Source organism: Myotis daubentonii, chromosome 3, assembly GCF_963259705.1.
Source record: "Myotis daubentonii chromosome 3, mMyoDau2.1, whole genome shotgun sequence".
Lineage (NCBI taxonomy): Eukaryota > Metazoa > Chordata > Mammalia > Chiroptera > Vespertilionidae > Myotis > Myotis daubentonii.
The window spans coordinates 54,442,839-54,457,018 of NC_081842.1; the positions used below are offsets into that span (position 1 = coordinate 54,442,839).

General features: G+C 41.9%; 1 long non-coding RNA gene across 1 annotated transcript in view; it reads right to left on the bottom strand.

Annotated features, from left to right (window-relative positions):
• LOC132230285 (uncharacterized) overlaps positions 1 to 14,180 on the bottom strand; it is a 61,132-nt gene that overhangs the window by 28,162 nt on the left and 18,790 nt on the right. The window lies entirely within an intron of this gene.

Consider the following 14,180-nt stretch of genomic DNA (forward strand, 5'->3'; position numbering starts at 1 on the left):
CCCAGATGCTGGTACTCTGACAGGGCCTAGTGCAGTGATGGCGAACCTATGACACGCGTGTCAGAGGTGACACGTGAACTCATTTTTTTGGTTGATTTTTCTTTGTTAAATGGCATTTAAATACGTAAAATATCAAAAATATGGCTTTGTTTTACTATGGTTGCAAATATCAAAAAATTTCTATATGTGACACGGCACCAGAGTTAAGTTAGGGTTTTTCAAAATGCTGACACGCTGAGCTCAAAAGGTTCGCCATCACTGGCCTAGTGAGTCTAGTTCTAGAAGAGCTGGAAGAATTTGGAAGCTGGAATCAACTGCCACTCCTGGGAGAAAAAATAAAAAAGCTGTCCCTTTTTCCCTTTCCTCCTAGTATCTCTTATTAATAAAACTTAATAGGAAGCTTACTGACAAAGGAGTCTGAGAAAGTGTTTTTTTATATCAAAGCAAAGTTTGGCATGCCAAACTTGGACCTGAGAGACAAGAAGCGGGTGGGGAAAATTACCACAGATGTTTTCCTTTAATGGATTCTAGGACTAAGATATCGCAATTTCTAAAGCAAAAACCTGGAAAGCTACCCTCCTGACAAGATGGAAGGGTAATATGTGTGGGGAAAATGATGCTTAAACATGCCCAGGTGAGGTAAAAGCTCATTAAGGATCTATGGGAGGAGAAACCAAGATGGCGGCATAGGTAAACACTGGAGTTTGCTGCCTCGAACAACCACTTCAAAAATACAACTAAAAGACTGAACGGACATCATCCAGAACCACAGGAAGGCTGGCTGAGTGGAAGTTCTACAACTAGGAGGAAAGAGAAAAGCATACCGAGACTCAGAGGAGGCCCAGTGCTGAAGTAAAATACTAAGGTGCAGAGTGCATGCGGAGCGGGCTGGCAGCTGAGGGCATGGTTGTTGTTTTCAATCAGGAGGGAGTCTCAGGCTCTGAGCTCCAGTTCCGGGCGAGTCTCTAGGGACCCAGACTGATATGGGAGAAGCGGGACTGTCTGGCATCGGTCAGAACCCTAGGGCAGCTTTCTCTCCATGGGGCTTGCAGCGATTACTGGGACACTGAGAAGCAGAGCCTCTGAGGGCAAGACTGAGAGCAGCCATAACTGCTAGCCCCGCCCTGTTGATCCCGAGGGACCCGCCCGGCCCAAGCCCTGCAGGGAGACTTTTGCTGGATAGCCTCAGGCAAAGGCTAGATTAGCACCTCCCTAGAGATCCAGGAGCCAGGAAGCCCAGAGGTCAGAGGGGACCATCCAGTTTGTAGCTCCATGGAACCATAAAAGACACACTCAGGGGGCAGACTCAGTGAGCACCAAAGCCCCACCGAAGCAAGTCTAGCCCCAGAGGGGTGTCTCCAGCACAGAAGTTCTCCCACTGCAGACACAGCTGATTCTCACAGCCAATTGGCCTGGAGGTCAATTCCTTACAGTGATAACTACAACAATCAAGGCTTAATTACAACAAGACTGTGCACAAAGCCCACAAGGGGGTGCACCAAAAGTGTCTACCTCAGGTAATTGGGACACTTAGCACAGAAAGGCACTCTACCGACACAGCGAAGCATAAAAAATGCCGAGACAGAAACAGGACACAAATGACAGAATTGGAGGAAAGCAAACTGCTGGATATAGAGTTCAAAACCACACTTTTAAGGTCTTTAAAGAACTGTCTAGAAGCCGCCGATAAATTTAATAAGGTCCTCGAAAAGACTGGTGAGACCGCTGATAAATGTAGTGAGATCTTCAAGAAGACTGGTGAGACCGCCGATAAATGTAGTGAGATCCTCAAGAAATCTAATGGGACCCTCGATGTTGTGATAAAGGACCAACTAGAAATTAAGCATACACTGACTGAAATAAGGAATATTATACAGACTCCCAACAGCAGACCAGAGGATCACAAGAATCAAGTCAAAGATTTGAAATACGAAGAAGCAAATAACACCCAACCGGAAAAGCAAAGTGAAAAAAGAATCCAAAAATACGAAGATAGTGTAAGGAGCCTCTGGGACAGTTTCAAGCGTACCAACATCCGAATTATAGGGGTGCCAGAAGAAGAAAGAGAACAAGATATTGAAAACCTATTTGAAGAAATAATGACAGAAAACTTCTCCTACCTGAAGAAAGAAATAGACTTACAAGTCCAGGAAGTGCAGAGAACCCCCCCCCCCCCTCAAAAAAAGGAATCCAAAGAGGACCACACCAAGACACATCATAATTAAAATGCCAAGAGCAAAAGACAAAGAGAGAATCCTAAAAGCAGCAAGAGAAAGAAAATCAGTTACCTACAAGAGAGTACCCATACGACTGTCAGCTGATTTCTCAACAGAAACTTTGCAGGCCAGAAGAGAGTGGCAAGAAATATTCAAAGTGATGAATACCAAGAACCTACAATCAAGACTACTTTATCCAGCAAAGCTATCATTCAGAATTGAAGGCCAGATAAAGAGCTTCACAGATAAGAAAAAGCTAAAGGAGTTCATCACCACCAAACCAGTATTATATGAAATGCTGAAAGGTATCCTTTAAGAAGAGGAAGAAGAAGAAAAAGGTAAAGATACAAATTATGAACAACAAATACACATCTATCAACAAGTGAATCTAAAAATCAAGTGAATAAATAATCTGATGAACAGTATGAACTGGTGATTGTAATAGAATCAGGGACATAGAAAGGGAATGGACTGACTATTCTTGGGGGGGCGGGAAGGGGTGTGGGGGTGAGGGAAGAGATTGGACAATAATCATGCACCTATGGATGAGGACAGTGGGTGGGGAGTGAGGGCGGAGGGTGTGGTGGGAACTGGGTGGAGGGGAGTTACGGTGGGGAAAAAGAGTAACTAATGTAATAATCTGAACAATAAAGATTTAGTTAAAAAAAAAAACAAGGATCTATGGGAGAAAACTGTAGAGAACCTTCCCCAGTGCCTGTAGAAAGCCCTCCCAGTTGTTTAGTTTCTATTGCCCTGATTATACCCTAGCGTCCCTATCTTGTCTGCAGCTGATGCTTCAGAAGATTTGTGTGCGCCATCCCTCACACAGATTAATGATCACCTTAAACCAGGGGTCCTCAAACTTTTTAAACAGGGGGCCAGTTCACTGTCCCTCAGACCGTTGGAGAGCCGGACTATAGTTTAAAAAAAGCTATGAACAAATTCCTATGCACACTGCACATATCTTATGTTGAAGTAAAAAAACAAAACGGGAACAAATACAATATTTGTATTTGCATGTGGCCCGCGGGCCATAGTTTGAGGACCCCTGACCTAAACTGAAGCCATCATTGCCCTGAGTCCCTACACACTTTCCAATTCCTCACCTAAGGGAATGAAAAGAACCCCTCTCTGAAATGTCTTAGAAAATTTCTATGGAAAATTAAGGCATTGGGCATCATTGCTAAATTCCCAGAGCTCCTAGGAGGGTGTCCCAGAAATAAGAAGAGAACACAAGATTTAGAGGAGGGCAACTGAGTAACTGAAATAGATCGTAATGAAGTCACTCTCCAGAGTAAACCTAGATTGCAAAAAAAAAAAAAAAAAAAAAAAAAAAAATAGATGACAGAGGAATTGGGAAGTAACGTTAGCAAGAGACACTGAGATGATACTAAGTCAATTTGGTTTTAACATGTAAGAATCCACTTCCAAAGAGTTCTTTTCTTAACCTTTTTTTTCAACCTGTATTAAAGGGCATTGACGGGACTGAAACTGGCAAAAGTGTTTCATGACTAGTGCTGTACCCATGAACAGCTCTTTCTACAATTAGTACTTTAGGAAAACACGCAGGCATGAATAAAATATACTACAATAATGGGAACTGGACAATGCTGCAGCTTACAGTTTCTTAAGCACCTTAAGGATACAAACTCCATTATTTATTTATTTATTTATTTATTTTATTTATGTTAATTCTCACCCAAGGATATTTTTTCCATTTATTATTATTATTATTTTTTTTAGAGAGAAAGAAAGGGAGGGAGGGGGAGAGAGAAAGGAACATCCATATGAGAAAGACACATCAATTGGTTACCTCCCCCATATGCCCGGACTTGGGCAGGGGGTGCGGGGAGTGGAACCAACCAGGTAGATGCCCTTAGCTAGAAATCGAGCCCACAATCTTTCAGTGTTTGTTCTAATACTCTAACCACTGGGAAGCACCGGCCAGGGCTACAAACTCCTTTTAAAGGACACTTCCCCACAGACACATGAAACAAAGCACAAACATCTAAAGTTAACCAACACAAGATTCTGAAAGTAAATGGCAACTTAATGGTTAAAATTTGATCTATGGCGAAACACACAGTAACCTCTAAAACCAGTCACCACCAAGTTGTAATTTATACAACTGTATTCTAAGTTTATTGAATTGAAAACTGTGTTCAAAAATCTCTAGATCTCAAGAATGACTGTCTGGCAAAACACCTTGTAAACAACAAAAACCATGTATTTTGATCCCTTCTATTGGCAAATGCTTATGAAACTTATACTTAAAGCTTTTATTTGTATAAAGCTAAAATTACATGAATTTAAAAAAATATATTCTTATTGATTTCAGAGAGGAAGGGAGAGGGAGAGAGAGAGATAAAAACATCAACGATGAGAGAGAATCATTGATCACCTGCCTCCTGCACACCCACTACTAGGGATTGAGCCCACACCCTGGGCATGTGCTCTTGACCGGAATCGAACCCAGGACCCTTCAACCCCCCAGGCTTACACTCTATCCACTGAGCCAAACCGGTTAGGGCTAAAATCATATGAATTTAACTGGTTTATTTTCAGAAGAAGAAATTTTCCTTTGAGCCAATAAGAACAAGTCACACAACAAAAATAGATAAAAGGCACAATTACCTAAGACTTATGTCTTTACAGAGGAAGAAGTGGCAACTTTACTATTCATGATAATAAAAGCAGCCAAAAAGATGAGAGCTAAGAGGGTTGCCTGTAAGGACTGAATGAAGAGGCTCCCCTACCCTCTGACTTCTGGTTGAATTATGACAAGGGGCGCCCAGCAGGAAATCAAGAGAGTACGATTGCAGTGTTTACCTCCCTGACTCCTCTGCGGATCACCCCAGTCTGTGTCTGGCTGTGCTCCGAAACTGAAAGTCCTAACTCCTGTAGGTAGTGCTCCCCACACAGCCTCTCTTTCCAGGTTTTGGTATCTGCTTCCTCCTCTCTACTCCTCTGTTCTAGAAGTGGTAACAGCTCTCTGGCATTCCTACACAGAACCATCTTGTGCTTTCCCTACACTATGCCCAGGCCTTTGTAAATATCAAATTATCCAGTTTAGCTGAGCCCTCTATTTCTTACCAGGCCCCTGACTGATACTGTTAGCTAGATGACGAAGCATACCCAATATTAAAAGTCATGGAAATGCCCAATTTTTTGAAAGGTAACTGAATAGTACCCTTAAAATGGGTACATTTAGCCCTGACCAGTTTGGCTCAGTGGATAGAGCGTCGGCCTGCGGACTGAAAGGTCCCAGGTTTGATTCCGGTCAAGGGCATGTACCTTGGTTGTGGGCACATCCCCAGTAGGTGGTGTGCAGGAGGCAGCTGATCGATGTTTCTAACTCTCTATTCCTCTCCTTCTCCCTTCCTCTCTGTAAAAAATCAATAAAACATATTTTTTTTAAAAAAATGGGTACATTTAAAAAAATATTTTTTGTTGAAAGTATTACATATGTCCTCTTCCTCCCCCTCCCCATTAACTCCCTCCAGCCACCCCCGCCTTCCAAAATGGGTACATTTTTATTGTGTTAATTATACCTCAATAAAATTAAAATTTTTAAATATCCTCACCCAAGGCTATTTTTTATGTATTTATTTTTTTGTTTTTAGAGAGAGAAACATCGATTGGCTGCCTCCCGTATAGGTCCTGTCAGGGATTAAAACCACAACCTTTGGGTGTACAGGATGATGCTCACACCAACTGAGCCACTTGGCCAGGTCTCAACGAAGTTGATTTCTTTCTTTCTTTTTTTTTTTTTTTTTAATATATTTTATTGATTTTTTACAGAGAGGAAGGGAGAGAGATAGAGAGTTAGAAACATCGATGGGAGAGAAACATGGATCAGCCGCCTCCTGCACATCTCCCACTGGGGATGTGCCCGCAACCCAGGTACATGCCCTTGACCGGAATCGAACCTGGGACCTTTCAGTCCGCAGGCCGACGCTCTATCCACTGAGCCAAACCGGTTTCGGCGAGGTTGATTTCTAAAAAATATATATTTCATTGATTTCAGAGAGGAAGGAGAAGAGAGAGATAGAAACATCAATGATGAGAATCATTGATCACCTGCCTCTTGCATGCCCCCTACTGGGGATCCGCAACCCAGGCATGTGCCCCAACCAGGAATTGAACCATGACGTCCTGGTTTATAGGTTGATGCTCAAACACTGAACCATACCGACTGAGCAATAAAGTTGATTCTTTTAAAATTCGTCCCATCTGTGACCCATGCCCATTGGTTCCTGTATGTCACTCAGTGATCCTTTGCTTAGTTCCCATGTCACAAGAGATCCCTGCCTACATGCTTCCTAATGTCTCAAGAGATCCCTGAACCACAAGAAAAATACTTCACAGAGAGAAAAAGAACCTAAAACTTTCACAGCTTGCTCGCATTATTATGCCAGTTCCACATATGGTATTTGTCTTGAATAAAGGTATATTTTTAAAAGTTTGTAATCTGAAGGTACTAAGAGAGTTCAACCTCAGCTGTATGTGTGTTTCTCTGTTTCTTCTTCCTGTCTCTGGTTCTTAGTAAATGGCAGTCTTTAAATTTGGAGACTATTATCTCTTTCTTCTACTCTCTATTATACCTCATTTTAGCTATTTTCAACCAGTAAATAAGGAAGAAAGGACATGCATTCACATTTACTATTACGTGAGTACCTATTGTGTCCAAAATATTTTTTATTAATTTCAAGAAAATATTTTCAGAACGTTTCTGAAAATGCTGTTGAAAAATGACCTTACCTGGGATGATCCCAGCATTCACTCTCCCTCTCAAGTCACTTTCTCCAGAATTGTCTCAGGTTTTCAAAATACCTCTCCTGTTTTTGCTTTCCTAGGTTCCATTAAATGTCTAGAAGGGCTTCATGTGGTAATAGGGCTCTAGGTGAGGAGGGATGCAGGAGGAATGCAGTGTCAAGGAAAAAAGAGATTGTGTGATGTTGTGCGTGTACTGGTCTTTTATAACTTGGACATTAGTCAACGACTGCATTATTAATATCACATACTTTAATATATATACATATATTATTGATTTCAGACAGGAAGGGAAAGGAAGAGAGAGATAGAAACATCAATGATGAGAGAATCATTGATGGGCTGCCTCCTGCACACCCCCCCTCTATTGGGGATTGAGCCTGCAACCCCCAGCATGTGCCCTGCCCAGGAATCAAACTGTGACCTCCTGGTTCATAGATTGACGGTCAAACACTGAGCCACACCAGCCCAGAAAATATCACATACTTTTTGGTATAAATGTAAAGATGTTAAAGCTATTAAATTCCTTCACCCTTACTCTAAAGAAATTAAGTTATTATATGTAAAAAAAATCCCCATTGGGGGTAGGGGCTGGGGGAATGTCAAGGGGGGGGGGAAGGAGACATATGTAATACTCTTTGTAATACTTCAAGAAATAAAAATTATTTTTTAAAAAAATACCCATTATAGCTTTTGAAAAAGAGGAGAGAAACCAAGATGGCGGCATAGGTTAACGCCGGAGATTGCTGCCTCGAACAACCACTTCAGAGATATAACTAAAGGACAGAACAGACATCATCCAGAACCACAGGAAGGCTGGCAGAGTGGAAATTCTACAACTAGAAGGAAAGAGAATATCATACCCAGACTCAGAGGAGGCGCAGTGCTGAAGTGAAATACTCAGGTGCGGAGTGCGTGCACGGAGCGGGCTGGCGGCGGAGGAGGGCACGGTTGTTGTTTTCAATCGGGAGGGAGTTTCAGACTCTGAGCTCCAGATCTGGGCGAGTCTCTGGGGACCCAGACTCAAACGGGAGAGGCGGGACTGTCTAGCTTCGGTCGGAACTCGAAGGCAGCTTTCTTTCTGAGGTTTGCAGCGGTTGCTGGGACTCTGAGAGGCAGAGCCCCTAGGGACAGAACTGAGAGCAGCCATAACTGCTTGCTCCGCCTGCCCTGTAGATCCCCGGGGAACCGCCCCGCCCAAGCCCTGCGCAGAGCCATTTGTCGGATAGCCTCAGGCAAAGGCTAGATTAGCACCGCCCTAGAGATCCAGCACAGAAGCTCTCCCACTGCAGACACAGTGGACTCTCATAGCCAGTTAGCCTGGAGGTCAAACCACCCCCGGTATTGCCGACAACAATCAAGGCTTAACTACAAGACTGCGCACAAAGACCACTAGGGGGTGCACCAAGAAAAGATAAAAAAATGCGGAGACAAAGAAACAGGATGCAAATGTCAGAAATGGAAGATATAGAGCTCAAAACCACGCTTTTAAGGTCTCTCAAGAACTGTCTAGAAGCTGCCGATAAACTTAGTAAGGCCCTCGAAAAGACTGGTGAGACCGCCGATAAATGTAGTGAGATCCTCAAGAAATCTAATGAGACCCTCGATGTTGTGATAAAGAACCAACTAGAAATTAAGCATACACTGACTGAAATAAAGAATATTATACAGACACCCAACAGCAGACCAGAGGAGCGCAAGAATCAAGTCAAAGATTCAAAACGCGAAGAAGCAAAAAACACCCAACTGGAAAAGCAAAATGAATAAAGAATCTGAAAATACGAAGATAGTGTAAGGAGCCTCTGGGACAGTTTCAAGCGTACCAACATCAGAATTATAGGGGTGCCAGAAGATGAGAGAGAGCGAGATATTGAAAACCTATTTGAAGAAATAATGACAGAAAACTTCCCCCACCTGGTGAAAGAAATAGACTTACAGGTCCAGGAAGCGCAGAGAACCCCAAACAAAAGGAATCCAAAGAGGACCACACCAAGACACATCATAATTAAAATGCCAAGAGCAAAAGACAAAGAGAGAATCTTAAAAGCAGCAAGAGAAAGAAACTCAGTTACCTACAAGGGAATACCCATACGACTGTCAGCTGATTTCTCAACAGAAACTTTGCAGGCCAGAAGGGAATGGCAAGAAATATTCAAAGTGATGAATACCAAGAACCTACAACCAAGATTACTTTATCCAGCAAAGCTATCATTCAGAACGGAAGGTCAGATAAAGAGCTTCACAGATAAGGAAAAGCTAAAGGAGTTCATCACCACCAAACCAGGATTATATGAAATGCTGAAAGGTATCCTTTAAGAAGAGGAAGAAGAAGGAAAAGGTAAAGATACAAATTATGAACAACAAATATGCATCTATCAACAAGTGAATCTAAGAATCAAGTGAATAAATAATCTGGTGATCATAATAGAATCAGGGACATAGAAAGGGAATGGACTGACTATTCTTGGGGGGGAAAGGGGTGTGGGAGATGCGGAAAGAGACTGGACAAAAATCGTGCACCTATGGAAGAGGACAGTGGGTGGGGAGTGAGGGTGGAGGGTGGGGCGGTAACTGGGAGGAGGGGATTTATGGGGGAAAAAAAGAGGAACAAATGTAATAATCTGAACAATAAAGATTTAATTAAAAAAATACCCATTATAAACATTAAACATCTGAATTTTGAATTAAGGTACTGTTATGAATCACACTTACGGTTATAACTTACTCTAATATTCACTTCGGTAAAATGTATGTCAAGAGCCCCAAGCTATTCAATTTGATTCATCACCTCTAAATTATGTCTTGTTTGGGGACAACTATAGAGTTCCAACTAATGAAAACTAAAATATGACTGCCTACAGGTATGAGATGATAACATTTCCAAGAGTTAACATATTGAAAACTAACTATGGACTGTGCTATGTGCTTAACATCATCTTTAATCCTTTCAACAATTCTATGAAGTAGACACTATTACTACATCTATTTTACAGATGACAAAAATGGAAACTCAAAGAGATTAAATAGTTTGCTGAAGGTCAGATAGCAAGAGGTAGATTCAGCATTTGACTCTCTAGAGATTGAACCCAGACTTACTGCTCTATTCTATTCAAAAAGGAAATAATCCAGGACATGATTTACAAGGGGAAAAGGAAGGGATTGCACATTTCTAAACACTTAATAAAGGGACGGTATGCCCTATTTTATAGAGGAAGAACTTGAGACCAGGCCAGTTGACACTTCTCAAGGGGATTCTGATAGTAAGTGGAAAAGGCCAGGATTTGTGTCCAGATTGGAGTCCAAGGTCCATGTTCTTTCAAGCAAAATGCACTGCCTTCTTAAATATAAGTTAGATTTTAAAAATACAAGGGTTAAATGTACTTGTATAACACCTGAAATTTGTAAATCATATTTATTTCTGGTGATTAAAGTTGAGGGATAGTAAGATTTCCTATCCTACAGCAGAAAAGAGAGGTGGGCCCGGGCAAGCCTGAGGACACAGAGAGTGGTTGGTAGAGGACAATATGCTGCAGGGGAGGGGAGAAGGGGTCAGAGAGTTAGGAGAAAAATCAGCTGGTGTGGGAGCTGACAGTGAGACTGTTCTAAGAAGGGTGAATGAGCAAATGCCAAATTCCATTGAGAAGTCAGTTGGGATAAAGACAGATAAATGTCTATAGGAATTAACAATTTTGAAGTCTTAGATGACCCCAGTAAAAGTGGATTGGGTACAGTGTGAGCTGAAATCAGACTGGAGTGAGTTCTGAAGTTTGAGTGGGAGGGAAGAAATGGAGATGGTTGTACAGAAAACAATGTAGAGAAGTTTGGTTCTGAAAGAAGGTAGAGAGATTAGGGTGTAGCTATTGTGGGAAGGGGAGAATACTTGGGCATATTTAAATGTCAGAGGGAGGGAGTTGAAGGACTGGGTGAAAAGGTGAAGGGACTAAGAAGTACAAATTGGAATTTACAAAATAGTCACGGGAATGTAGAGGACAGCATAAGGAATCTACTCAATGATATTGTAATGGCTATGTATTGTGACAGGTGGGTACTGGGAATACCGGAGGGAACACTTTGTAAAGTATATGATTATCTGACTACCATGCTGTACACCTGTAACTAATACAAAATAATACTGAATGTAAACTGTACTTGAAATTTTTTTTTAAAAGTGTCAATAGAGAGCGTCCAGTTGAGAAGGAACATTTTCCTATACACACCTAGGCAAAAAAAAGGGATAAGTCCTGCATAAGAGGAGATGGCTTTTTTTAAAAATGTATGTTTTTATTTCAGAGGGGAAGAGAGATGGACAGAGAGATAGAAACATCAATGATCGGCTGCCTCCTGCATGCCCCATATTGGGGATTGAGCCCACAACCCTGGGCATGTGCCCTGACCAGGAATCAAGTGCTGACTTCCTGGTTCATGGGTTGATTGATGCTCAACCACTGAGCAACACTGAACAGGCGAGATAGCTTTTTTGTTGTTGTTGTGAGAGGGAAAGAGGGAACAGGATGAATGAAATTTAAAGATTTGTTAGTTTTATGCCCACAGGTCAATGTAGTTCTTGCTTGATGGCTCCAATTTTCCTATTCTTAGTTGAGAGTGAGTAGGGAGGGTGTCTGTATAAGATCTGAGGAGAGAAAAACATTGTAGGGACTCTTCCATCACCTTGTTAACCAAAATATACAAGGCCAAAGTGAGAGGGAACAAGCATTTATTTGAGATCACAAGGAGTAGCTATTCAGGAAGCACTGATTCAGGCAGTAACCCCAAAAGAGTTCCAATGAGGAGATAAAGACAGTGAGTATTTATGAGAAAGGGAAGGGGAGCAATTACATCAATAGAAGAAAGGTATTTCTATAGGTGCAGATAAGCTAACACAGTGACACTGATTTTAAACGTTTTTAATTTTCAATGTGGCAGTCATAGTATTTGCTTTCTTATTATCTTTGCAAATAGTTCTTTGGGGCACATGCTGCTTTAGTCCAAAGGTCATTTTGCCCTGCTTTAACACTGCAAAGATCTGAGGCCTGAGACCTGCAAGGCAGATCCTCTGGGATGCAGCTCCGACTCCATTTTAAAGTGACTCTATTTATATATTTACTTATTTTACAGCCTAGTTGGATCCCCTTGGCATAACCTGCCTCTTATTCCAGCCACTGCTACAGCAACCAGTTCTGCCTGGACTCTGAACAGCCTCATGTGGCTGCTACCACATAGCACCTGACCTCAAGCCTGTGCCAGGTGTCAGGTCTGGGATTTGATGTTACCCTTCTTACAAGTTCAGAAGTTAGCCTATTACTGTTTCATGGATACAGGTTAATAGGAGATTCCTGAGTCAGAAAAAAAGAAACCTTATCATCCATGGCACACTATGCAGCATGAGTATCTTTTTTGTGTCAGTTCTTGCCAAGGAGAAGAGACAAGAGAACTTGTTCTTGAACATCTATGAGAATCGTCTTGGGAGACTATTAGAGGAGGCTGAGATCCTGTGTGAACAAGTGACCTATTGGCACAATTTTGTGTAAGTGTTAATGTGACCTCATTTGCACCCACAGGTTGATAAGGCCTGGAGCACTCAGCTTGTGCTTCCATGGCGATGCATGCCTAAAGATGGTGTAAGGGGAGAAGGCAAGACTAGGTTCTAAAACCAGGTAGATGTAGGTTCAAATTTTGCTCCTAGCTGTGTAGTCCTAACCTCTCTGAGTGTTTCCTCAACTAAAACAGATAAAAAAAAAATCTTCCTCACAGAGTTGTTGAGACAATGAAATGATACAGCATGTGTGGCAGGACAAGTTTTTGAAATAGTAACCATGAGTTTACCCTGTCCTGGCATTATTTGGTCCATCCCATATTTAGTCAGCTGGGCTATTCGACATTTATTCCTTCGGAGAAGGTTCACCTAGGGAAAAGCAGAGGAGAAGAGGAAGCAGCAGCAGCAGCTAGTTCTAGGCTTCTGAGTTGGGAAATCTAGCTCCAGAGAGAACTTACAACACAAGAATAATAGAGTTGGTCCTGACCAGTTTGGCTCAGTGGATAGAGCATCGACCTGCGAACTCTGAGGGTCCCAGGTTTGATTCCGGTCAAGGGCATGTACCTTGGTTGCGGCACATACCCAGTGGGGGGTTGTGCAGGAGGCAACTGATTGATGTTTCTCTCTCATCGATGTTTCTAACTCTCTATCTCTCCCCCTTCCTCTCTGTAAAAAAATCAATAAAATATATTTTTTAAAAAAGAATAATAGAGTTGTAAGACAATCTGATGTTGAGTGAAGGGGATTAGAATATGTCACCTCCAAGTAGACCACTTGGTATAAAGTTTTTTTTTTTTAAGATTATTTTAAATGGAATACATTTGAGATTCAACAGATGCAGAAAAATAGCCTTCTCGAAGCTTCCCTTATATTACTAAAAAACAACAACATCTGAGAAATAAATTCCTCTTCAGGGTCTATCTACTCCCAGAAGGGAGAACACAAATAAAGCCTACCTCAAGTTCCTTCGCCAGGGAATTTTATGGATCAGAAGGAGACAGAGAGACCACTCATACCTGTGCAAACATTATTACAACTTTCTTGTCTATTTGTTCTCCTGAAAACACCCAACACTTTTATATTTTCTAAATGTCATTTATCTTCCTTTCCGTCCCCTCCCCTTCACCTATTAAGATGGTGTATATGCCTCAAATTCTAACCCCTCTTCAGAGTTACTTCTCATTGAATTCTCCTGCATGTGTATGCATGGCACATATAAACTCTTTTTTTCTCCTATTAATCTGTATTTCATCAGTTTAATTTTCATGGCCACAACAACTGAACTAGGAGGGAGGAGAAAAAAGTATTTTTCCTCCCCTACATGAGAAGGACAGGCTTCCCTGATCTCAAACAAAATGAAGACTCTATGGGCTGGTAGAGGAGGAGGGGAAGTATTACAAATCCAGGTGTAATACATATATGTCCCTAGAGAGGGAGACCCTGTGCCCCAGACCCCTGCCTGTCTCTGAAAGATCTAAGACAACATGGAAACAGAGCAGATGACCTTCAACAACCTTAGAGCTTCCCTTGCCCCACTGTGGGCTGGGGGCGGTAGAACATTTTCTGTATGCTCAATGGTGACACAGACATGTAGCCCAGAGGGCTTTTGGACCCAAAGAACTCCTGCAGATGGTGCTGGGGGCCACTAAGCACCAGAT